The sequence below is a fragment of the Dermacentor albipictus genome, unplaced genomic scaffold (genome assembly GCF_038994185.2).
Source record: "Dermacentor albipictus isolate Rhodes 1998 colony unplaced genomic scaffold, USDA_Dalb.pri_finalv2 scaffold_27, whole genome shotgun sequence".
Classification (NCBI taxonomy): domain Eukaryota; kingdom Metazoa; phylum Arthropoda; class Arachnida; order Ixodida; family Ixodidae; genus Dermacentor; species Dermacentor albipictus.
Window position 1 is genome coordinate 3450147 of NW_027225581.1, and position 27971 is coordinate 3478117.

The 27971-nt window shown below is 43.7% G+C and overlaps 1 protein-coding gene and 1 long non-coding RNA gene across 11 annotated transcripts in view; both read left to right on the plus strand.

Moving 5' to 3' along the window:
- LOC135910419 (uncharacterized) overlaps positions 1-27971 on the plus strand; it is a 299314-nt gene that overhangs the window by 65015 nt on the left and 206328 nt on the right. The window lies entirely within an intron of this gene.
- Positions 14008-27818, plus strand: LOC139052599 (uncharacterized). Its single transcript, XR_011509977.1, has 3 exons — positions 14008-14357; positions 15119-15230; positions 26839-27818. It is a non-coding gene; the product is annotated as an uncharacterized lncRNA (long non-coding RNA).

Below are 27971 nucleotides of genomic sequence, written 5' to 3' on the forward strand. Positions count from 1 at the left end.
AATGGAGAGAGGTGTTGGAACTGTTGAGTGCGCAGTGCTTGTGATGAAGAAATGCCATTGCACTGGGTCTAGAAGAGCGAGCGATTCTCGGACGCTGATAGTGTTTACGACGCTGTGGCTCCGTTTCATCACCGATGAGAGAGCAGCCATCTCAAACGACTGCTGCAATACGCACTCCTCAGCATCGTCGTCCCCCTCGGCACATCGACACCTTGCAAGCAGCTACATTGACATGCCGATAATTATTTACTGTGCGCTACGCGCCACAATGCAGGCAATGAAGCCGTGTTGTGGGGCCATCTCAGCCCGAGAAGATGTATGCATACGCCAGCGACAGTCGACGCTTTTTTTTTTTATAGCGGTGCTCAGTATATCACCGATGACAGTGCGTTGTGCGTGTTTTATGTCGGCGGTCAAGATTGTTGATGCCTCTCAGCTCGACACCGCGTCGCTGTTGCCGGAAGATAAGTTAGGCGTGGCCCAACTGTAGTGGGTGCGCGCGCAATAGTTACATGCCTCGCGCGGGGCGTGACCTCTGGTTTTGATTGACAGGCGAACTCGTGCTAAACTCGTACATCGCGAAACCCCCTCCGAGTTCAACTCGGGAAGATGGCGGCGGCAGCAGCAGCCTGTTTCATTGCATCCAGCGGCAGCAAGCGTCAGTATCACCGTCCGGACCCGTTCACCTGCATGACCGACGGGGAGTTTCAGCGTCATTTTCGCCTGTCGAAGACATCAGTGTGCTGGCTGTGTGACGAGCTAGGCGAAGACTCTCGTCTGCGGAGACAGCGTGGCGGGCTTCATTCGCTCACCGTCGTAGAGCAAGTCATCTGTGCCCTCCGTTTCTACGGGACTGGGAGTTTTCAGGGAAGCGTCGGCGCCGAGCGTTACGTCGGACGCCATCAAACTACTGTTAGCAACTGTGTCAGAGAGGTGTTTGACGCGCTTATCGATGCGGCAGTGCATAAGCGGTGGCTAGCTTTCCAGAATACTGCGGCGGAGCGGGCATATATAAAAGAATGCTTCCCACTTCGTGGGAACATTACGAACGTAGTCGGGTGTGTCGACGGAACGTACGTAGGAATTAAGGCGCCTTCAATGTCAGCGTTACTGTGATTAACAGACTTTTTCGCTGGTTGATCACTTTTTGTCGATTGTTCTACTTATCTGTCAGGGTGCCTTCCAAATGGCTCACTTTCTTGGGAAAAGGGTTAAGTATAAATAGATAAATGGATATCACTAATTGTGTGAAGTAACCTATGAATCCTAATCTCATAAAGAACTTGGGGTTCTTCATTGGTGAAGTTACTAAGTATGAACAATGCTGAATTTTGGTCATGCGTAATCTATCGGCCGCACTATGAAACAGCGAGGCATTGCACAATTTGTTGCAGCGCGAGATGTGGATGTTGCGCCAAGCCGGTTGTGCCTATGCATTTGTGGCGAAATGAAAATGCATTGAGAATCGTAGTGTGTTGGCTTGCATGAAGAAAATACTTCAGATTGTTTGCTCTGTTCACTGTCGATGCATGTGCCAGAGGTTCAGTGCATCTTCTTTTTTTTTGGGGGGGGGGCGGAGTTATTCTGGATGGATAAATTGTATATTTTCGTCTCATAATGGGGCTCTAATTCTTAAGCATTAGAACAATGCACATCCGATACTCTGCAGAACTCTCTGTACGTGAAGATGTCATGAACCACCAAGGCATTATTACATATCGGGAGAAATGTGGTGCAGATGCCGATGAAAAGTATGTCTTTAACCTACCATGATACAAGTAAAACTTGCAGAGCAAATAGACCATTTGTACAGCTTTAGAGCAATGATTACACAAAACGTGATATGCCCAAACGAGTAAACACTTGCCGCATTGCCAAAGTAGGCTGAGCGACATGCAGCATATATTGGCATTGAACATGTCTCGTAACTGTTATTTTTATTGCAAGCCCTCGCTGTCACACCTTTCCCTCCAGCACTCCCTTTAATGAAACGTGGCACTGTCTTTCCATTGGTGTCATGATGATAATGGTAACGGCAGCAGCAAGGCTGGTTAATGCTTGCCTCTTTGATTCCTGTGAGTTTAGTGGTGAAGAATATGGCACGTTCATACATACAGCTGTGCTGCAAAATTTAACATTTGTGATTTTTCGGAGAGCTAATTTTTGTTGGGAAATTTCAAAGATGTGCACCATTGTGGCCTAATAACTAGAGCATTGGTGAAGTTGAAGACGGTGTATTGGTATAGAAGCTTGAAGTTTAATTGCACAACAATTCGACGGGACACAAAGAGAAATACACACAGCAGAATGCTTTGCTGTGTGTGCTACACTTCTTTGTGTGCCGTTGAATTGTTGTGCGATCCAACTTAAGATAGAGCATTGGGCTTCTTTGGTGCAGGACCGAGGAAGTGTGAGCTATTCAACAACATGCCAGTGCCTTGCCACACTTATGGAAGTCGGAAGGTTTGCAAACAAAGCTTTGCTTTCAAATCCACCTGCTCATGTAATACAAGCGCTGATTGAAAGAACCATCACACAAAAATAATGGTGAAATCAATGGCCTGTGAAAAGTGTAATTTGTATATAGACACTGTTGACATAATAGGTGCCATACCGGTGCCATAATAGGTGCCATACCGGCCTCAAAATTGTACTGGACAGAGCAGTTTGTTTCCTATGTGAAGCTCAACCTCCCATTACATGCTGTGCAAATAACCAAGCTCAGTTTGTTTTGACGTGCTACACAACATTCAGTGTAATCTGTTTTTGATTCGAAAGAAGTGTCAAACACCACCTCTTTTTCAATGACGTCATGGGAATATTTGGCGAGACCTTTTTCAGCCCCTCATAATGGAAGTGTGGCCAGCCAGCTTTGCTTGGATGCCTTTATAGATTTCTGCTCCTGATCATTGTGTGCTATCAAATTGCAGAAGTCTATGCAACTGTTGCAAGGCATTACGTGTTTCTATAGTCGGATACAACTTTAGGAGGCTGCGGAATCTGCACTTTAAGGCAGGTGAACACAAGCCTGCACCAATGGGCACGCACTCGAGACTGATATCGTGCCGCCAGACAGACTAATATTGCTCGTTGGAGGGGGACTATTTCTTTAGACGTGTAGGCAATCGGCTGCTGCGCTTTGGTCATCTGGGTGGGGCCTCTCCTGTCTTCTGAAGTTTTATCCGACTGTAAAGGATGCTGCTTTTCATACAACACAAAAGGACAAAGTGTACAATTATTTGGCCTATGAAATAGATACATCAGAAGTGTGCTATGCAAGGGCTTAAGATGTGTGAAATATGGTACATGCAATTATCAGACAATGTTAAAGAATATGTGGTATCGAAAATGCATGTAATGGCACATTTGAATCGGGGAGTGTTGCAGTCATATGCACAGTCTATAGGTGATAGCATTATTAAGCTCCTGCTGTTTCCTTTCTTCATTGTGAATTACACACACCGTTCATCTTGTGGCTAATGAACACGCACTCTATTCTTGCACATAGAAAGAACAAACAGCATGATGACGTGTATACTGCATTAGTGTATTTTTTTATTTACATGGTCCAAGAGTGGCACAGGTTGTCTTACATTTTTGCCAATTTTGAAGGGACACCAAGTGCATGTTACAAGTCTCCTGATATGCACAGCACAATGTTTACTGCAATAATTTTATTCATGTTCTTGAATAATAAACAAAATATTAAACTGAAAGCTCCTTTATAAGGTGCCTTCTGTGGGCTCGACAGGAGAGCAGTGAGGGCACCGATACTACTGTTGCGGAGCAGCCCTCTGGACCTTTGCCACACTATCAAGAGCACGTGACTGGCGCTCGCCTACTGCCACCAGGCAGTTGAGTGGCTCCAGCAGCAGAATGTATTGCTGCAAAAAAGTGTATTGGAATGAATCAGCCACGTACAAACCATTATTTACAAAGAAAAATGCTCTTTGCACTATTAGTACTAAGTGCCCTTAAATGTGGAAGCCTCTAGTGTAGTATGCATAGTAAAACAATGCGTTGGGACAACGTTGCTTTCTTTTTAAAAACTGGGGTTTCCTTTTTCAGTGCCAATTGTCATGTTGATTAGTGTGCCAGCAGCTGAGGTGGCCCCGCACCTTCACGAGTCTCTACTGTCAGCACCACAAACCTATTTTTGTTCACTGCAAAACAAATGCCTCACCCTACAATCCCGTCTTATACGAGCTAATTGCATCCTATGCCTACAAACATCATATTCTTGTCCCATTACGCAATTTTCTACCATCCTTGGCTGTAGTTCTCTCTCCTTGACATTCATTCTGTAATGCTTATGTAATCACCTGATATGAATTGGCAACAAGTGATCGAATACGTGCATGGCCTGCCTGCCGATTCCTTTCTTTTTTAATCTCAACTAGCATATCAGTTGCCACGGTTTACTACGCCACTGTCTTCCTGTCTTAATGCTATCTGCAACAATTTTTGTTACTTCGCTTTCTACACAGTCCTTGACATCTCAAGTTTCTTTGTTAACCTCCAGGTTTATGTCCCATATTGCATAACCGGTGGAATGCAATGATTCTAGACTTTTTTTCAAGGATATCCGTAACGTGGCGATCACGATTCGGTAATGCCTTCCATGTGCTGTTCAACCCATGAAATTTTTGTATAAGTTTCCTGCTTTATATCAGTACTTGCTATTGACATTTCACTTGGATAAAGATACTCTTCCATAAATTTTGCTAGCTTAATGTCACTCATGAATTTCTGTTGCCTCATCAAGTTAGTGAAGGTTACCTTCATCTATACCATATTTTCGCGGGCCCACTTGCACGTAAAAGCACGAACACTCATTGGTTCTAACTGCCTTCTTTAAACTGCTGGACATTCAGTTCGTTACTACGAAAGTGACTTAATCCGTGCACTCTTATTATGCTAAATATGAAACAGTAGAAATATACTTATCTGCAGTTTGTCGATGTCTCCTTCACTGTGTTGGTAGCGAGATCCATCGTCGGTACCACCTCCTTGTCGCATCGTAGCTATATAGGATGTCTGCCTTTTGCCCACACTATGTAATGTTCGTGACGCTTGCAGTCACGCAGAGTGGAGGAACTCAGCGCACTCGCAGAAGCAGCACCGGACAAGTTGTTTCTTCAGCACTTCGCCGTGAACAGTAGGTGCGCGTTGTGATCTGTAAAATCGCCGAAGCTATTGGCAGTCTTACCGTGTGCACGGGAAGATTGCCCACGTAGGAACAGAACTATCCAAGAAATAGTGGCCTTCGTCGAGCCTGATCACTACGTCGCGCAATGCAAGCTCGTTGTACGGGTTTGTTTACACTGGGCCTCTCTGATGCTTAGCCGCCATGCTTGCCCGGTGAATGGATGTGATGACGCCACTACAGCGCTCCCTTGTGGTATAATGCCAAGCGTACTAAATTACAAATTAGTCTAAAACGCATTCAGTGCACATCTCGTAAGCTTCAAAATGCTTCTAAACCACGTTAAAGTAACTAATAATATTGTACTAAATGCATTTGTTTTACAACTTGCTTCTGCATGTAATGCACTCGGTGGAACGACAAACAAGTGAAAGAAGGCACGACCATGCACCGACGGTATGATCACGTGAGCCCCAGTTTGTCGACCGCCCAGAAGGCAACGCCCAAGGAATGATAGCCAGCCAGAGTGAATCTAGATAAACCAATGAAACTGGAGGCTTGTCGAAAGATAAACTGTGTCTCGGTACCATTCGTGCTTTCATCTTGGGGTGTCGCCAGAGCTCGTAAAGATCCCGAGTTTCGCCAAACTCGGCGCATCCTGCATAGCACCCCAGGACGAATTTTTCCTCAGCTGCGAGGTTTTTCTTTCGAGGAACCCATATGGGTTTTCTTTGTAGCTCTCAGCTGCGTTTAGGTGGATGTCTCATTTTGTCTTTATTAATAATCGAGGTATTACCTTGTATCTGTATCTCAGATACTTCTTGCCCGAGTTTCGTGTATCGTATCATGATACATTTGCAAGCTATATTTGCCCAGCCCTGCATGCTCGGCACGGCCACGCCACGCCAGTGAAACCACAGCACTCTATAGCCCGCTCTATAGACAGTTTCACCAGTTCTCGCCATGTTCTGCCAACGTGGTGCCTGTAACAGAAGCTCGCTCAAGGAAACTTCCTGTTGGCATGCTTTCGTGTGCGTTGCTGGCCGCCGCTGCTTGTCTTACACTGTTTTCCGAGGGCGAAACGATTCCAGTGAAGCGCTTGGGACTCGGACATTACTGTGTAGTTCCAGGATGTAGCTTGCCATCAGGCACAACTCTGCCCTCACAAGCGAAAATATTCAGCTTTTTGAAAGTTGACGTCAAGAAGAGCACCTAGATTGCAGCTATCGGTGGGACAACTGGATGCCCAAGGAGAACTCGCGGATTTGTTCTCCCCACTTCATTCAAGGCGAGTAACACTTAATGTAATCAAGCAGCACATATGTGTCGCTAAGGAGAAATTTTCAACAGATTTTCAGCGTCGGCCGCAGCCGTCAAGAACAATGCGATGCTCGGAGCGACGCTTAGTCGACGTACGAAGTTGACAGCAAAGCATGGAAGCCAACCGACGCGGAAAGACCTCGCAAACTTGTCCTTTTTGGTAGGAGCGTCACCTGTTGAGCCCTGAAGGCACTAATACAGACGCGCCTGAATTGTACCGTTGCGCACTCTACATCATGGTCACTGTTATTAATGAGAGCGACGCTGCTGCACCATCAGACAGCGCGATGATGCGATTTTCTTGTTTCTTCTGAGTGCGCATCGCCGCACTCCAGTCGAATAGAGTTACGTTTTCAAATGTACTGTATACGTAGACGGATTGTCATGAACGTTCGACGCGTTATTGGTGTACTCATGAGTATACTACAGTAGTCTGTGCGACTCACTTGGCCCGACAACTTTACGCAACGAGTTCGCCCCGCATTGGTTCAGTCACCTGGGACGCTTCAAATCGTGAGGGAGCTTGATACGGTTCAAATTCCTCGATCGCGATTGGCTTTCTTCTTCAGTCTGAACAAAGGAGGCAATAGCAGTAGGAAAATTTGATCCTGATCGGGCTTGATCGCGAACGGATGTGCCCCTCACACCGGTATAATAATAAGCGTTATATCCCCATAATGCGTGCGCCGCCCCCACTGTTGAACGTGGCGAATAGCCCGCTTTAGGCAGCATAGAAGAGGTCTAATTTACCCGGCATTTGGTTTAGGCAGCATGTCATTTCGCCCATGATTGTGGCCATTCTTACGAAAAAGCAGATGCCCAGCTCAAGCTGACTTTTTTGCGGTGTCCGTAATAGGGAAGTGATGCTTTATTCAAACTTGTGATTTTAATGAAATGAAGCGCCCTCTATGAGACTTGTATTGCTCCGGTTTCTGTTCTCTTCTATCGTAATTTCCTTTCTCTTTAACAACGTTGTTATAGAAGATGAGCGATCTCTCAAGATTGCGTACATTCCGTCAAAAACCTGTAGTTAACGCTATATTGCGCAGTTTAGCATCGAAGATGTTTTCAGATTACACAATGCGTTTGTCCATTCATAACTTTCTGTTAGGTTGCCAGAACCTTTCATTCGTTGCACAAGCTGCAAGCTCTAGTTTTACATCATCCGGTTTATTTTCCATTATTGCTTTGCAACCTTAGCGCATCCGTAGCTTGACATTATGACGTGCATGTCGTCACTGTTGTAGGACATTACAGTATTACACATTGTGCCCCTCCTCTGATACTTAGAAGTAGAAAATAAACACATAAATGAACTAATCTCTATATCCTCAGTCATAGTCAGCCTCACCAAATTACTTACATTTACTGTATTGTCATAAGCATTTTCAGAGTACACTGTAAGCAAAAATTAGCCGAGATGGGAGTTTTATCGGCTTATCAGCCCCAATAACTCCCATGCCCCAAGTATTTACTCCGTCATAGCGGAGTGAAGACGGCATATGTCTTCATTATACTCCGATAGGTTAGGAACGGAGTATAAAAACGACATGACACGATTATACTCCGCACGGAGTTTCAGGTCACGTGGTTGGAAACTCCCCACGGAGTTAATAGCGACGTGCGTGCGTGTGTCAGCGCGCGTCCGTGTGAAGCTTGTGAAGCTCCAGTGCCTTCGCTGGTTATTTCATGTGATCATTTGCCGAGAGAACGTATCATCAGTGCACCGAGTAGCTGCAACGACCGATTAGTATTTTGTGTGAACGTGTCAAGGTTATTTGCACTCGCTGCTCAAACGCGCTGGACGTCTTCCCTGGATTGTACGCTTGAAAATCCGCGATAATATTTTCGGTGTCCGAGAAAACGCCAATGCGACAAGATGTCGTGCGCCTGTGCAAGGCACGTTTTGGCTGTGTACAGCCGCTCAATCTACGAGATCGCGCCGTTTGTACATTGAACGCAAAACAATTCGTGGTATACAACTGTCGGTAGCAGTTCACAAACTTGAGCAAATTGCAGCAGAAAGTGCGACTTCTCCGTCACAGCGACGATTACTAATCGAAACAGACGACGAAATGTATCACGCTGCCTCCTCGTTGCGTCGTCTGCAGCCGTCGCTGCCGCTTCCCTGGCAATCCTATTGCAAAATCCAGTACCGAGTGTCCAATACAACGCCGGATTATGGGCCCGTGTCGCGCGCTGCATGCTGGGGCGCTAGTCAGACACGGCGTACTGGTGCGAAAAAGAGCTACAGCGCGTTAAATACGCGGTTCCCGGAAACTTGTATAGATTTTTATATTACAAAAAGCAATAAAAAACGTACTAGTGAAAAAAAATTTATGCTAGGAATCGAACTATCGACGTTCAGATCCCAAGCGCGGTGCTTTACCACTACGCCATGTCTGCAGTTAGTAGCTCATGAATAATTTACTATATTTTACTTTGGCAGAGGGAGGTCTCATACAGATAGCAAATAGTAATCACGCCAAATAGTAAACTCACGCCTGTACCAGAGAAATAAAGTTGCTGTTCCTATTGAGTAGTATGCTTGGAAGTGTCACACCATCGATTTTCACTTGCGATAGGTACTTTAACTACGAAAAAAGTCCTAAATTAACCGCCGACCCGGGAAGCTGTATGGGCTGTTACCACTGATTTCGATAGCTGTTTCTTGTTCTTCAGGCATGGGATATGCAACGTTGTCTAAGTTCAGTGATGCGATTCAATTGACACGTCCGTTTAGTCATATATCTTCGTTAGAGAAGCGCAGGCTAGTGCTGGCAGCCTTCGGCGACAGCACGTATGCTTGTGTTTATGACGCGTCACATAGGCGCGTATCGCTTCTTGTACTGGCACCGGAGACACGAAAGAAAAAAAAAAAGTTTATTTAAGAACACCGATGCGAAAGTTGAAATATGGAGTGATTTATCCTTGTTTAGACTTGTTGATTCGTGAGCCCAGACGCGCCGATAGCGTGCAGACCGACTCGGCGGATACGCCTGAGCTTCGGTGGGGACCGATCTCGGCGCGGGTAGCTGGCGAAAGCTAAAATGCGTGTATTTGAGCCCCAGAACCTTCTCTTAGTACAATAGGGAAAGTGGAAGCGCGCGAACCGCCTCAACTTCGTTGTCGGTGCGATAATATCAATCAGCGGTAGGCTTCGAACTCGGGGTCCGTTCGAGCGCGTCTGAACAACTTCTGGATTTCATGTCCACTCCACAACACTGCGACAACGGCGACAAATCCCAGTCATATGTTACGCGCAAACTACTAAAAAACGCGGCGTCCTCTGCGTCTGCGTGATTTCGTTCAAGAATTTAGCTATCTGCCCAGTCAAAAGGGAAAATGCAAAAAACGAGAGTGATCTTCCGTGCGAAATGTGCATGTATAAACAGGGCAGCTTACGCACCTTTGCACCAAGCTGCGACACGAAATAGAGTGTTATGACACTAAGATATAACGTTATTTAGGACAAGAGACTAGTATTAAGCGATCAAATTGTATAAAGCATTTCATATTCAGCAGCGATCGTCCTCGCGCACTGGAACCAGCGCGGCACAAACACACCCAGCGCAGTTTCCAGTGCGAACCAGCGAACTGCAGCGAGAACCAGCGCCTGTACAGCACAAACCAGTGCGCCCGAGAGTCATGGCAGTGGAACCAGCGTCTCGTCCAGTGGGACCCAGCGTTCTCACTGGTGTCCCAGTCAGCCCCAGCGAGCGCCAGCGTCCCCATGTGCGATCCAGCGTCAAAAAACGTGCTGGCTTCACACTGGAAGGCACTGGAAGCAACAGACTTGAGCAGCGGCGCTCTCCCTCGCGTTCGGGAAACACCTGCTTTGCGCGCGATCCGCCTTGCAACGCGTCGGAGTGGTTTCCGCGGCGATTCGTGTGGTATATAGGAACAAGCCCCTGCAAACACGACCAGAATACTTCGCAGCCAAGAAGCTGCAAACAAACGTCTATGCTCAGCACTCCTTCGTTTTACACAAAACGATCTTACTAAACGCGAGTGTCGATGTTATGTCGACGCGATGTTATCAACGCGGGTGTCGCCGCAGCGGAGTGCCGTCTAGGCTCCCCTTGCAGCCGCTGATATCGCGGGGAGCCACTAGGCTTAGAACGTCTCTGCAATTTTGTTGACATGGTTGGCAGCGATGAGCAAACACATACACAAGCCACGCAAACCACCGCGACTCACGATCGCTGTGCTGCCCGCCTATATACGAGTCAACTTGTATCGCGGATCTTGAGTTGTGACTAAATTAATTAATGTCGTGCCTCAGGGACGGGCTGGCCACTTTTAAAACGCCGGGCCCTTTGGAGCTGGCTACTTATATAGGTCGAGGTGGTCTTTAAGCACAGTTGCAGAACCAATGAACCAATAAAAATTGCTGTCAGCCAACATTGTCTGGCCATGACATAAATAAACTGCCAACATATTTAAGCAGAACACGCATAATCACATAACTGTAACCGGAGATGATGAATAGTGTAACCTAGTGTCTCATGTTACCAAAGTTATATGTGCTATGCTGAATGAAATCTCTATAAGCTTACGCCAAGACAAACTGCCCTAATCTAACTAAACATAGAAAATTAAGGCTAAGCTTTAATAACATCAGCTTTACACATGTGACAGGTGGGTCAGTACATATCGATTCACCCTAGCTTATGGAACATGCTAACCTACCGAAACTCCTTCAAAGTGTAAGCTGCTATACCATATCTAATACCTGTCACACTGGACATTTTAATGTCATTGGATGCAAATTACTTCAGTACAATAAATGCCATTCGACCTGTGGTGGTGGTACACAACAAAAATTGATGTCATTCAGTCATGATATCAATAGCAATCATTGCGAAAAAAGTTGGTGAGAGAACAAGAGCAAGGTATATGCAGAATGTCTATGTAGAAAGTCAATTTATTTTAACATAAATATGGCGTGTCACTTCACCAGAATAACACGCATATAAAACTTCCAATTCCAGAATTTCTAGCCTCTACAAGCAAAAACAAGGCTTGACCAGCTTAGTAGCCATAGCCAATAAATTGAAGACAAACAATACGACTGACATGGCAGTGCTGGATGACGCTCGGTTGCAGTAGCCGAAGCAGTTAGTTGATGTGTGCTTTGCATTGTGAACAAAGCAATCAGAGGAAGAAGCGAGACTGTCAAATAGATCCATACAGGCGCCCGACTGCTTGCAGTATGACCGACTAGTAAAGCGACAGCTGCCAGATGCCACTGAGGTGGAGAGTAAAAAACATTTTGTGAAAGCCTGCCGTACAGCTTTTTTTCTAGTAAAAATAGCAGATGCCTTAAATAACACAAAATTAATTACCTCTTTACATTACTGCTTCTGAAATTATGAATGCTCAATGTCATTTTAGTCATTCACCACTAGTGCAAAGCCGACAGATTTTTTTCAGATTCATTTGATTGCAGAAGTAATTCGATTCTAATGGCAATAAATATTGCTGCGTAACAACCGAATAATGTCATTCAATGCTAATGCCATTCGATTCGAATGACAATAAAATTTCCAGTGTGACAGGAGTATAACACAACCACTTGTGAGCCACTGGCCATGTTACCACTATCCATTCATCTTTAGAATGCTGATTAATTATGTTTCAGAATGATTTCATTAAATATGCTAGTCCTATTCCCAAGCCTGTGTGAATCAGTCACTTGTGAAGAAACTTTCAATTTTTCTGTGGAGTATAGATTAGGTTGCTGCATCAGCTCAGATAGGGTACCAGAAATTGTTTCTACCCGTCAAATGACGAAACACAAGTCTACAGTTACCTTCATTGCCTTTACATTGCACTTATTGTGCAAAGTATAAATGGTATTGCAGCTTTCGAAAAACTGATTCAAAATCAGCTATTTATTTTGCATCCGTATTTTGCTCATAGTGCACATCTTTCTACAGAAATTGCTATATCAATGTCAGCAGTAGAAGCAAAACTAAGGTAGATCATTCTTGTCGCAGATTTTTAGAAAACATTTGAATATGAAGTATATTGCAAGCAATAAGTGCAGGCTGAAATTATTTATTTGCTTCGTGATTTACAAACAACAGGCGATGGAGGAATCAGATTTTGTGTATTCATATAAATACTTTGTACGTACAAAGTAACTAAGCACGACACAACATATAATACTCCTGAATTCATGTCGAAAGATTGTAATGCATACTGTTGAGTAATATCTCATGGTGTCTTTTTAACTCTAGAAGTGAACAATGCACCCATAAAATTTTTGTAGTTGGAACAAATGATATGAAGAAATCATATATACTACTTCAGATGAGTAGACAATTACATTTGCCTTTAACATATAGTGCACAGCCCTCAGCACTGAGAACATGCTAGAGATATTGACACATCATAGCAAGATTCACATACTGTAACAAGTTTAGATATTTTGCTTTACAGCTCGATGTCCAGAGCTGGATTGCTATTATCTTGTAAAATTACCACTCACGCCAATTTTCAAGGCATAGAAAGCCGGATTATTTCAGCTCCATTACAGATATTTCTTTTTTTTTATTATCAAGCAAGAACGTCTGTAAAAGGCCACTCATTGAAGAAAGCAAACAAAACACAAAATTACACAATCACAATGCAAGGTCATGCAAACGCCTCGTGGGTACTATCGCAGATGCAGGTAAATCACAAAGATAACGAGGAAACGGTACGTAATCGCGTTTATTCGCTGGAATGCACTGCAGCCACTTGGCTGCAAAAACATCGTACACCACCGCACATTTCTAGCACACACTACGTAGGACACATGTACGCTGCAGAGATGTGTGTTTTTTTCTGAGGAATGTTCGTGAGTCACACGATAAACACAGAAGGCACGGGCGACAGGCGCGCACCCCGCGCACATTTAACACACCGGCACGAAAGCAAATGCGGACGACACCGGTGTAATGCGCTTCACGAGTGATGAACCCTGGTAGATTTGATGCTTTCCGACTGAAACAGTTAGAACACACACGGAAACATCGCACGCTGCACAAGCGTACATCTGATACCGTGTCAACAATTCCTGAGGCTACAGTTGATGTTGACGACAGCAGAAAGTTATTTAAAACGAAGTGACAACGCACGTAGCACGGGCAGGAACTCGTAACGTCATGAAAAAACTTCAATACAGCTGACTTGCAATGCGGATCTCGGAGGCCATACTTTTGCTGGCTGCATACGGCAGAAGTTGTTCAAAATCAAAAATACGCCATAAAATTTTTTTTCTACAGTGAATGAAGTATAGCGTGCAATATAGACGCTTCATTGTTTTTTTTTTGTCTCGCAACTATACGTAGTTGGGCGCAATACGGCACACAATGAGTGCGTACTGGTTAATATTAAGGCATCACGGGGGCCACACGACCGCACAGGTCACAAATGACGCTCGCCCCATGCGATCGGTTGGTGGCGCAACCCACCACCCTGTTTCAAAGGAGACGCTCATAGCATTCATTCGTCTACACTGCTCTCTATTTTGCAACTGCCGGTCGCCGGTCGTTTGCGCGAGCTGTTGTGACGTGTTTTGTCTAATCGTGTGGTTTTGTGTTTGGTGTAACGAAATGTGACTTAGTTCGCGAACACAGAAGTGCCAGAAGATAGCTTGTGTCTCTCTGAAGACTCGCCATATGCATGGCGTGCCAGGCAAATGGGGACCAACGATTTAAATGCCCTGGAGTGCGTTCTCTTTTGTGTCTCGTTGTGGGAAGTTCGCTGGACGTCGCAAAGAAATGATGTGTATTATTAGCGCGCCTCAGCTCGTCCACTACGTAACGGCGTGTAAGCTGGGTGTCGACGCAGCACCGGCAACTTGGAGAGCGCTTTTCGACCGCGTCGTACCATTCAAAAGGTAAGTAATCGTGCTTGCTAACTACACGTGTATTGTGCGTGCTTCTCGTGTGTGCACAGAGTGCACGAGCGTAAAATAGAACCAATAGAACTGCCACGGCAACAGCCGTGCTGATGCTTGCTGAGCGCTGGTTGTCAGTATTTAGCTAGGCAAGTTTATTGTCTTAATGCGAAATTTAAAATAATTATAAGCGTTTTCTTCCGTTGAGAAGTATTACGTTCGGAAATAATCGTGTTCATCATGTGCGCCCGTGCGTGGGCTCCCGCTTTTCTGCTTAAGTTGCATAACAACGCTCATCTGCATCTTAACAGGTTCTAACTGCAATGACGTTTCCTCGCGTATAAATTCTTCTACGTTGTAAATAATCTCTGCTTACGCGGTTCTGAATTTACGAGCAGTTAAAAAAAAAAAAACCGTAAGCAGTCAAAGCTTGCAACTGGTACAGCTTACTAAAATTTTTTAAGACAAGATGTGTTGACATAACTTATGTGTAACTAAACATGACACGAGACAGTTGCTTAAACTAAGTCATAAAAAAATTGAATTGGGATCTAAACAAAGATTTCTTTGTAATGTGTTGCTGCTGTGTGTGTGTTAAAAATTTTACGGCGATGAAGGGGCCCCTCTGTTGCCACCCTTCATTATTGCAAACATTATTTTAGTGACTATTTTTAGATGCTCCTTGCATGTGTTCACACTGTGACAGCGTTAATGTGCCACTGCTATAAATTAACTGCGAACTTTCCGAACTTATTTTGTAGTGGCGAGGCCGTAACCCACACCAGTGTCCACATAATGGAGGAGCCAGCAGAAATGCAGGGAAACCTTGGATGACTGCCATAGCGCAGTGTGTAATCTGATTGCTTGGTTCAGGTATGTATGATGTGTATGTGTTCCAAAGAGTAGGACCTCGGTATCATTCGTGAATAAGTTTATCAACATATTACTCAACACAGCTTACTAAGTAGGCTAAGTATTTTTGCAACTTGCTGTTTATTTGTTTTCATAGCTGTTATGCACATATTGTTTTCTACATGAAACTAGATCTAACATGTCCTGATGTTAAGTGTTCTTTCTTGCATCAATTGCTTGGATGCAATTCAAATTTCATTTTTGTTTGACAGAATAGTTTGTGCGGAAACCCGCAAGGTGGAGAGAAGTAATTAACAAAGGGAAAATCAGACATCCACCCATTCGTTGCGATTGCTACAAAAATAAACCTGTACGGGTTCCTCGAAAGATAAGCCTCGAAGTTCAAGAAAAATTCGTCATGGTCCGGGACTTGAACCTGGGACCACTGCCTTTCCGGGGCAGCCGCTCTACCATCTAACCTAACCAGGCGGCTAGCAAATGGTAGGGCGAAGTCAAATTTGTCAACAGCTGACAAATTCTGTCCGATTTTCCCTTTATTATTTTTGAAAGAGCGTAGGTTTGGGCATGTTGGTATTTCATAACTTTTAGGTTTTTGGCGCACAAAAAGGGGTGAGAGACAGAGGTACGACGCGAACACAGCGCTAACTTCCAGCAATTGTTTTATTCTACGAAGCGGTACACATATATATAGGTAACAGACAACAGCGTACGTATGCGCATATGTACTGGTTTCTAATCAAATGAGACAACGATACATGTGTAATGGAAAGTTAAGATGATATCGAAGATGAAAAAGCGACCATGCATAGCCAAAAAATTTTTTGTAATTGCAAGATTAAAATGCCATCTCCGTCAAGCCACCCTCTGTGACGTTTGAAAAATCTAATTCTTTTTTTGAAAGATCAATTTAAGGGGCGTGCTAACACAGATTATTGAAGTGGCGAAGATCGCTAGTTTGGGGAATGCTCGTGTTAGCGCACCTTCATTCGATCTTTCAAAAAAAGAATTAGATTTTTTGAACGTGTCACAGAAGGTGGCTTGATGGAGATGGCATTTTAATCTTGCAATTACACAATTTTTTTGGCTATGCATGGTCGCTTTTTCATCTTCGATATCATCTTAACTTTCCATTACACATGTCTCGTTGCTGTCTCATTTGATTAGAAACCAGTGCATAGGCGCATGCTCATACTGTTGTCTGTTACCCATAAATTTGTGTACCACTTTGTAGAATAAAATAATTGCTGGAAGTTAGCGCTGTGTCCGTGTCGTACCTCTGTCTCTCGTCCCTTTTTGTGCGCTAAAAGCCTAAAAGTTATTATTTTTGCTTAGTACACGGTGTATTTCTCACTTTTTATTTTGGCTTTATTGTTTTGAAACTGTTTCCTATGCTGCAGCTTTTATTTCCATCTTCTTTTCTGTTTATTCTACACGCTTGTGCAGTTTCTGCGCACATAAGAATTCAAAGTGTAGTGGGCCAACTATGTTGCATGTCTAAGCACATGGCGTGCTTACCATTGTTTAACATTCATATTTGCAATTATTTATCTCTTGTTCCCAGAATAACTCCCACTGGCAAATACAAATTTGATGAGCCTGAACTTTTTGAAATGATACATGAAGGTCATTATTCACTGTGCTGCAGTTACTGCTCTAACATATGGGTAACAGCACAAACATGATCGCAAGAAGGGGGACACATACACACAGTGCTGGCAAACAACTGGTTTTATTGGCAAGGATAGCAACCTTATATATGCCAGTGAAGCAAAGGAAATGAGTGGGAAAACATGTCAAGGGTGATAGCATGCTAACCACGCAAGCAGAATAGAGCCAACCAAGCGCGACAATATGCAAACAATTATTTTTCTTTGCCCTCTGAAGCCCCGATAGCCACATGCAGAAGATCAAATTCAGCATCAAAGAGAGCAAGAGAAGGGGTGCTGAAGCACCTGCTACCAAATTTACTAATGTGGTAAGCTTCTAAACTGATGCGTGCGGTCTTGTCACTGCCCTTTCCTAGAATCGTCTCTTTCAACCAGGCCACCCACTCCGTATACTTGCTGACATTCGCAACTAAATGTGCATATTTATCATCTAGTTGTTTCTTTTTTTTTCACTTTTTGAGCGTGTTCCCCTAAACGGTCATTGACACAGTGACCAGTTTCGCCGACGTAAACCATCCCACATGACATGGGGATGCAATACACCACTCCAGAGGAACATTTTACTAACGGCGGTTGGTGGTTCTCCTGGCATCCACGTTTTCTGGCATTACAGATATGTGGCCACAACTTTCCCAGCTTAATTGGGGCAGAGAAGCAAATTGGCACACCGTGCCTACTTGCCACCTTCTTAAGATTGTGGGAAAATTTATGGATGTAAGGGACCACCTCTGTCTTACGTGCCTTCCATTGATCCTCAGCCATTGTACTTCCTGATCCTCACTTAAATTTTGGAAGTAGGATATCAGAAACGGCAGTCAAGACCAAGACAGGGAACCTGCAGCCAAAGGCGGCTTGCCTGATTATTAAACGTGGTCTTAATCTCATGTGGGCACAATTTTTGGAGAGCTGATGCCATACAGAACACCGCTATACCTCTTTTAATTGTCTTGGAGTGTGCCGAGTCAAAGGGCAGCAACTCCTTCTTAGCTCGTTGGTAGTAGCCCCAGCAAACATGTCCATCACAGAACCTGATTTCTAGGTCTAAAAACTGTAAACTTGGAAGGTACGGGAGTTCATGGGTGAAACGCAACCAATGTCCATGTTTGATAAAAATAGAAAATATTTTGCCTAATGTAGAGGGGTAGGAGAAGGTAGGCTTTTTTAAAAGCACTAAAACATTCTCAATATACCTACAAAATTTTAAAACCGGCATCCATTAAACATCTGTTACAGTGCATTTTCCATCTTGGCCAGAAAAATGTCAGAAAGAATAGGGGCTACGCACGAGCCTATGCAGATGCCATCACGCTGCAGAAATGACTACTCGTCAAATACAATAAATGCAGTTAATTTAGGGAAAATGAGGTATCCAGCAAATCGTAGCAATTGCTACAAAGGAAACCCATGCGGGTTCCTTAAAGAAAAGCCTCGCAGTTGAAGAAAAATTTGTCCTAGTCCGGGACTCGAACCCAGGACCACAGCCTTTCCAGGGCAGCCACTCTACCAGCTGAGCTAACCCGGTGGCTAGCAGGTGGTAGGGTAGCAGATGTCAATCGTAGCAATTAATTGCTACGATTGACATCTGCTATTCTACTGATTGGGTGGATGTCTAATTTCTAATTTTCCCATTATTAATTACTTATCTCCACCTTGCGGGTTTCTGCAGAACTATTACCACAATAGAAGTAGAGTTCAAATGAAACTGCAATAATGATAGAAAGTTATGAACAGACAAACCGACAGTGTTCTGGAAGGATACGTCGCCATTTTCAATGCAGTCTTTGACACACGCTAGCAGTTGATTCTGCGGAACAGAATGAAACAAGTCCTGCACGTCTGCTGAAAAACCGAAACCAACATGATCATTTCCCTCTAAAATCTACTACTGCGACTGATTGCTTTAGAAGAAATGGGTCGTTCAAAGCTAGCGTCTTGAGCTTCTTAGCAAAAACTGGCAAACACACTTCTGCCACGATCCCACTTCACTAACAATAGTGCTAAACGGAACTTCGGGCTTATGTGTCTTGGCTGTCAAAAACCCCCTCAAACTGTTCCCTCTGCTGTTAGATATGTCCCTGGCAAACCTTTTGAGGTCTAATTGCTTACAAAACTCAACAAACTTGGTTTTTACTTGCACTTCACTTTTCTCTCCGGGGTCAAAGTTCTTATTAGCCGCTACCAAACCTTTTTCATTGCAAATTCCCTTGGGTAAAACAATGAACCCACCCTGTTTGTCAGCTTGCATAAGCATCAGGTTGTTAATCTTAAAGAAAGTACGGTACTAGTCCGGGGTTTTCGGAGCAAATTTTCGCAGGCAGTCAGTACCTTCAAGAAGGCAGCTGTCCCGATTATCATCTTTTCCTGAGTGGCCACTTTTCGATTCATTGCAGTGATATCATGCACAGGAGCATCAGCTTGGACCCCAAATTTGGATCCTTTTTGCAGATGTTGCATAATCTCTGGTATATGGACGTCCCCCGTGACGCTGACATTGGCTAAGACGCAACTGGCTAAGGCGATCGGTCTGTAGGAGGAGAGCTCGTTAGGATATTTCCCCGGTTTAAGCAGGCCTACAACGCGACTGCATTTCCAAGAATCTGGAACATTTCCTGTCTCCCACATTATACTATAATAAGATAGAAGAAGACGTCATGATTCGATGCCAAGATGGGTAACGTCGGCACCAGGACCAGACGGAATCACATACGTTACCCAAGGGAATTTACAATAAACAATTTGTGGTAGTGGCTAATAAGAACTGTGTCCCTGGAGAGAAAAGTTAAGTGCGAGGAAAAATTAAGTTCGTTGAGTTTTGTAAGCAATTATACCTTGGAAAGTTTGCCAGGGACATATCTAACAGCAGAGGGAACAGTTTGAGAGGGATTTTCAGAGCCAAGACACATAAGCCCAAAGTTCCGTTTAGCACTATTGTTAGTGAACAGGGATCGTGGCAGAAGTGTGTTAGCCAGTTTTTGCTAAAGAAGCTCAATGCGCTAGCTTTAAACGACCCATTACTTTTAAAGAAATCAGTCGCAGTAGTACAGTTTTTAAAGGGAAATGATCATGTTGGTTACGGTTTTTCGGAAGACGTGCAGGAGTTGTTTTATTCTGTTCCACAGAATCAACTGCTAGCATGTGACAAAGAGTGCATAGAAGATAACGGCGACGTATCCTTCCAGAACACCGTTGGTTTGGCCGTTCATAATTTTCTATCTTTATTCAGTTTTATTTGAACTCGACTTTTATTGTATTTGACAAGCAGCTGTTTTTGCAGTGCGATGGCATCTGCATAGGGTCTTGCGTAGCCCCTATTCTTTGTGACATCTTTCAGGTCAAGGTGGACAACACACTGGAACAAGTGTTTAATGGGGGGCCAGTTTTAAAAAATTTTACTCATGTTGACACTTATTTGGTGCTTTCATAAACAGCAGCCCACCTTCACCTACCCCTCTACAGTAGGCAAAGTGTTATCTATATTTAGCAAACATGGACGTGAGTTGCCTTTCATCCTTGAGCTCCCGGACCTTTCAATTTTAGGTCTTATACCTAAAAATCACGTTCAGTGATGGACATGTTGGCTGGGCCTCCAACCCACGGGCTAAGGAATTGCTGCCCTTTCACTCGGCACACTCGAAGACAATTAAGAGACGTATACAGGCGTTGTGTAAGGAATAGGCTCTCCAAAGATCGTGCCCACATCAGATTAAGCTCAGTTTTCATAATCAGGTAAGCTGTCTTTTAGCTGCAGGGTTCCCCATCTCGGTCTTGAGTGCCATTTCAAAAGTCCTCCTTGAAAAGTTCAAGTGTGGATGTGGAAGTACAATGGTTGAGGATCAACTGAAGGCACCTAAGGCAGAGGTGGTCCCTTACATCCACAAACTTTCCCACAATCTTAAGGTGGCAAGTAGGCATTGTGTGCCAATTTGTTTCTATGCCCGAAATAAACTGGGAAAGTTGTGTCAATGTATATGTAATGCCAGAAGAACCACCAACCGCCGTTAGTAAAATGTTCCACTGGAGTGGTGTATTGCATCCCCATGTCATGTGGGATGTTTTCTGTCCGTGAAATTGCTCGCTGTATCAATGACCGTTCAGGGGAACGCCCGCAAAAACTGAAGAAACAAACACTAGATGAGAAATATGCACATTTGTTGCACACGTTAGCAAGTATACGGATTGGGTGGCCTGGTTGAAAGAGACGATTCTAGGAAAGGGCAGTGACAAGACTGCGCGCATCAGTTTAAAAGCCTTACACATTGGAAATTTCGGTAGCAGGTGCTTTAGCATCCCTTCTCTTGCTCTCTTTGATGCTGAATCTGATCTTCTGGGTGCGGCTATCGGGGCTTCAGATTGCAAAGGAAAAGAAAAATAATTGTTTGCGTTTTGTTGTGTTTGGTTGGCTTCATTGCGCTTGTGAACTTAGCACGCTGTCCCCCTCGACATGATTTTCCCTTTCATTTCCCTTGCTTCACTCTGGCATATACAGGGTGTCCCGCATAACGTGAGCCAAGAATTTAAAAATGAAAGGCGCGTTTGAAGGGAAATGAACGAAACCCATATTCGCAATAGCCAATAGTAACTCAGACAATTTTTTTGTTTTCCCCATAACTTGCTAATTAAATAAGTTTAATTACAGAACTTTTAGTTATTGGCTGAGGACCCCAAGTATGGTACGCAGATTTGTAGAGCACCTTCAGAAACCACCGATCGAGTTCTTTCCTTTACTAAATGTCTCATGTAGTCCTTTTTTCCGGGTTGCAAAGAAAGCCCATGAAATATTAAGAAGGCCACGTGATAGAGCATAGTGGTATTGTGCTGCTCTCAAGCGTGTGTTCGGTGAACAAGGTTGGCTGCATCATGACTGGTGACGAGAAAGTGGCAGGGCATTCTTTATCTCATTGGCACTGCTCCGCCAGCAGCATGCATTTTCGCCATCATCCGACAGGAGCCGACCTTGTTCATCGAAGGCACGCTTGAGAGGAGCACAATACCACTGCGCAAGCACTCTGTCACGTGCCTTGTTTCATATTTCGCGGGCTTTCTTTGCAACTCAGAAGAAATGACTATGTGAGACGTATCGTAAAGCAAACAACTCGATCGGTGGTTTCTGAACGGGCTCTACAAATCTGTGTGCCATACTTGGGGTCCTCAGCCAATAATTAAAGAGTTGGGTAATTAAATTTAATTAATTGGTGAGTTATGGGGAAAACAAAGGATTGTAGGAGTTACTGTAGGCTATTGCGAATAGTATGCATTCGGTTCAGTTCACTTCCAATGTGCCTTTCATTTTTTAAAAATTCTTGGCTCAAGTTATGTGAGACACCCTACAAAGTGTGCTGAGACATGCAAGGTGTGCTATCCTTGCCAATAAAATCAGTTGTTAGCACTGTGTGTACGTGTCGGCCTTCTTGTGGTCTGTTTGTACTGTTACCCATATGTTCCGAGATGAACCAACTCTCCCAAAAGGAAGTATTGATGACGTTACTGCTGTACTGAGGTGTTTTCTAGTAAGCTTGATTTTTTTCTCTCCCATTAAAAAAAATTTTGGCAAGCTATGCCCATTCATGCAAATAGGCATTGTAGCAGTTAAGAGTCTATGTCCAGTTACATTATTTTTCACCTTAAGTAAACACAGTATAGATCACATAGTTAGCTGATAGATCCGTGTATTGATGCTCAATCATTAAAGAACACTATTTCGTACATAGTGCTCAATTGTCTGGTTGCTTTTGCTGTAGCATTTGCTCGTTGTTGCTCACCAAATGAATTTAATTTCAACTCCACCACATAGAACATTCCGATTGGCACTTCTGTAATTTTAATAGTGATAATCAACCAACAAGCGCTAATTCAACAGCTGTCATGAATAATTTCTAATACTTTGGGTCCCTTTTCATGTGTTCTGTTTCGCACTTTGTATTTGGTCAGCACAGTGGGCATTCTTCTATTCAATCTGCTTGGTTCTGTTGAGGTCAGAATATCTTCAACCAGCAAGTCTAAATTATGATGCTCTCAGTAAAACTTCGATTACTGGGCAGATGAAAGCATTTTATCTCATTCTAAACGTATCTTTTTTGTAACCACCAGTGTCTAGAGCAAGCATCATATGCACAGCAACTCATAATAAGTTTTGAAGTTGGATGGGCGAGTATCTGTAGCTAAGTATACCTGTCCATATACTTTCTACATATTAGCTAGTGTTTTAGCCACACGAAGCAGCCTATGTTGTGTTTGCTGAAGTGAAATTTATGGTTGATGCACCTGCTTTTTTTGTTGTGCACTTGCACTTCTGTGGTCTCTTAAGCACTGTAGTCGTGTGATAGCTGAAGTATTGCAGTAGTGTCGAAGTTAGCGTGCTACACTATGCCAACACATACCTATCACCGTATTCGTGCATTTTCTGAGAACCAGCTGTGTTCACTAGTTGAAATTTGTAGTGTCCTTATGAGTTTGCCGTTCAGTTCATGTAACTTTTCAGGACAGAATTTGCACAGGGAGGGAAGGGAGACCATACAACATGACTGCTGCTAACAACTGTCTCTTTAGTTTCATGGAAGGATTAAAAATAACAATATCACTGGATATGTGCTTATATTGTGCACAAGTTCCTTCAGAGGGAAGATGTAAGTTGTGATATAAAGGCATTAAACCACGATAAACAGTATTTGCATAAAAAGAAAGGTAAATATGTGCAGAATAATTTATGTTCCTTGTCATCTAGAAAGGACGCTTTTTTTGCATTGACAATGAGGGCCGGCTCACACGTTTTATTTATGTGGTATGCCTCACTGATTTCTCTCGTCAATTCTTCACCGTGGGTGGAAACAGATGAACAATCTTAATTTAGCCTGAGGCCCTATCGCGGCAATGCACGGCCTAGTTGGACGAGCATACTGGTGATTGTTTTGGCACACATTTGGCACATTTAGCTATGGCCAGTCTGCCCTGTGTACATTTGACCACATGTGAAAGGAATACAGTACACTGCCTCTCGCACACACTAGACAAACTTGCTTTAACCAAGCAAACCTCGTTTGCCTGCTCGCCTTTCTCAATTCACTTGTGTACTGTTGTACATGTGTATACATATGTATGTGTGTACAAATGTGTATCCCTAGCAAGCAATCTACAAGCGAATTGAGAAAGGCACCCAGGCTAGGGAGGCTTGCTTAGTTTAAAGATACCACCAAATTTGTCTTGTGTTCGTTAGCAGTAGTGTAGTCTATTCCTTTGATCATCTGTATATTTGGTCAAATGTACATTGGGCAGACTGGCTGGTGCCTCAACATGCACCCAGGAGAGCACCATATGTCCCACATGACAATGCATTGACATGACTGATGCTATGCACCAGATTTAGATTGTTAATCTGTTTTGTTCACCTCTGGTAACTGAATGGCCAACAATAACAGTAAGGAATATCACTTAAATACTGGGACGTGTCAGTCCGCTCTCATTATGATTGCGTGAAAAAGAGGAACACTCTCTAAATGACACAGAATAGCAATCACTCTGTGCTTTCTAATTCTATTTGATATGCAACATTTGTCCTCATTCTAAAAGAACGTTTGTGCAGTACAAGTGCACATGCAGTGTAAATATTTTCAGTATTCCTTCCCATATAATAAACATATAAACATTTAATTGGTAGCTTTTGTGCCCTGTGGTCTCTCTTCTGTTCCTTGTGTTGTACGCAAAAGTTAAACATGAACATGCACCAACTTTCTCAGTTACTCGTCAGTCAGTGTTGATAAACTCAAAATGTTTCCAGCCAGAACATTCTTACCATTTATGTCACATCCAATCAGTATAGTACTAGTCTGGCTTTTCATAAAGCATGCTAATATGTACTTCTGCATTTATAGTTTATGTAATGATAGCCTAACACCACAAGCCAAGAGTTGTAGAGATACAAGCTGTATTTCGGCTATCACTAATTGCTTAGCGGGTGATCAGAGGCGGATACTAAGAGAGCTCTTCTGATTGGCTGGTACAAACCGTACAACACCACAGTAACTTTCTCTTGAGCGAGTTGGTCTTTGCTAAATGCCATGCTGTTGTAGTGCAACAAACTGCAAAAAGAAAGATACGAAAGGACAGAAAGAAGGGAAAGAAAGATGGCACTACACTCACCACTGTTTATTAGGCACAAAACTTGCTACATATATATTGCGCACACTCTTGACATCAGGGGCAGCAAAAAGAGCAAGTGACAGGTCATGTTGTTCGTGTGAAACCCAACATTTTCATTTCCACATCATATAAAAACATATGTTTGACTAACACATGCTTGACCACTGATCCGAATGTGATATGCCTCTAGTAGTTCCCGCGCGGTTTTATCTCTACTCTTACCTGGGATTCTCACCTCAGAAAAACGTGGTTTACAGGAGCACGATTTGCAATGTGCAGAGAGATGGGTGGTCATACCCTTTTCTAAATTGTTTTTGTTCCTTCATTCACACAATGGCCAATCTGCCCGACACAGGTTTTCCCATAACTTAGCGGTGTCTGGTAAACCACAGCAGTGGACCGCTTTTCCACATAGCTTTTTTGTCTAGTTTCAAGCATCATGTCCAGCAGCTTTTAAATTCCATATTTCCTCATTCGGTCATCACCTAGTGGCAGAAACCTCGCTGCAGCAACTCAGATGTAACAATAATCCGAAGGGGAGTGAGGGAAGTAAGCAAGATTCCCAAAGAAAGGCTCAGGTGGCACCTTATTACCACAGGGTGAGCCACAGCCTCAAGGCGGTGAACAGGTATGAGGTACCTGTTGTTTTCTTCCTCGAACAAGCTGTCTTGCCTATGTCCCCGAATCATAGAGTGTGCAGTGCAGACGTACATTCAAACATGCAAAGTGCTACGTGGAAAAGTGTTCCACTGCTGTGGTTTCCCAGATACCGCTAAGTTACAGGAAAACCTACATCGGGCAGACTGGCCATTGTGTGAACGACTGAATGAGGGAACATGCAAACAACTTAAAAGCGCATATGAACGCCCATTTTTTCTGCGTATTGTATACTGTGCTGCTGTACTGTAAGCCACGTTTTTCTGTGGTGAGAATCCTAGGTAAGAGTAGCGATAAAACTGCGCAGGGACTGCTAGAGGCATATCACATTCGTATAACTGGTCAAGCGTGTGTTAGTCAAACATCTGTTTTGTTATATGATGCAAAAAGAAATTGTTGGGTTTGACGCAAACAAGATGACCTGACACTTGCTCTTTTCTTCCCCTGATGTCGAGAGTGTGCGCATATATATGTAGCAAGTTTCGTGTCTAATAAACAGTTGAGTGTGGCGCTGTCTTTCCCTTTTTTCTGTCCTTTAGAACCTTTCTTTTTCCAGTTCTTTGTGCTGCAACACCATGCCGTACAACCTGTACCACTTTCTACGCTTCACAAAGCTGAAAGTCAACTTGGGCTCACTGAAACTGGTTATGTATTGCTTGTGTAGTCTCTTTAAAGATTGCTTTCAAACAGAGGTAAGCCATATAATTTTGTGTGCAGCCCCTACACTAATGCTACCAGCAGTTAGTGACATAAAACCAATGGCCGATTGCACAAACAATAAAAATTCATAAAAAAAGCTTGATGTCAGATTTCTCAGGTTCCTGTAAACAAAGCAAATTAGCTGCTTTAATGAGAAAGTTTGGCAGACTGGGTGGGAATAGAACCTGGGGTGTGAAACAAGGACACTTCTGTGATGCCACAATATCCATGTGCTTTTGGAAGTAACCGTTGCAGATGTAAACGCTACTGAGGGTGAGCTTTGTGTTGTGCCAAGAACTAGGCCCTTATATATCGGTTGTCAGTCCCTTTAAGGTGTGCCTACTGTGTGTGTCATATTGTGCACGTCACATTGCAGCCATCTGGTTCACTAAAGATGCTTTCACGTTCCCACACGTAAGCAGTCTTAACGTGCCTCTGCCCTTTTATTGCAGGTACACCTAGGAAATGTATACATTGATGAGGAGTGGCACCTGCTCTAGTGCCATGGCTAGGACTCCGTGTTCTGCAAAGAACTGGCGAAACTGGTGTGGGGAGTTCTGGCACTCAGGATAGGAGCATCACAGGGGCTCTTTGGTGGTGCCTTCTGAACGACCGCAATGTCATTGAGAAGCCGGCATTGAGCCTCCATAAATTGGAAGCTGTGGACAGTATCATCGACATTGTTTCAAATTTGTTTGTGTAATGTTTGTAACAATACACGTATAACAGTGAAATGATTAATTTTCCAGATGCACTTGATGCATATCTTTCGAGCTGTGGTGCCCCTGACAGTAGCCTAGCAGACATGCCTAGAGAAATTAAGTAAGCATGTAATTGCAAACATGTGTACATGCAGTAAACCTCATTAATTTGAAGTCGTGGGGGCCATGCGAAATGTCAGGACTAAGCAAATGCAACTAAAATGGTTTAAAATATATATTTATGTTTTGGCTTCGCACGGGAGCCTTGTTCACAATGAAACCAGCAGCAGAGTAGGTAGCGTTCTTATCTGCAGCTCAAAACACGATTAAGGTACTTGGCATACATGGACATGGATGATTAGAGATTCAAGATAACGACATGTAAAATGATTTCATTCCTTAACAAACGAGCGATATTTTTCCTAGCTAATTGTGACGTAGTTGCACAGTGCTCGGCCAGGGCATTCGATGCAAAGTTTCGTTTCTGGACATCGTTCCTGTGCTGTTTAAGTCTTTTGTTGGAGTTACCGGTTTCTTCGGTGTAGACATACTGACAGTTCGCACACCCAAGGCCCTACACTACGCCTGGGAACTTGTTTTTTTCCGTACGGTCTTTCACATGCATGAGCTCGTGTTTAAATTTTGGAATGTGCACAGCCTCCACATCATATGACCACAACACATGCAAGGGCCTTGCTTATGCAGGGGACATATGGTATTGAAGCCCATCTTTCGGGGGGGTCCAGGGTGGGTGGGTACTGCGCAAGCCAGCTGGCACCCTACTGTGTCAATGGAGAACTCAGGGTATCCACAAGCCATCAATTCCCAGTGCACAAATGAATTGTCTGCCATGTGGTCTTCTGCTGTTGTGCACACATTTTTCA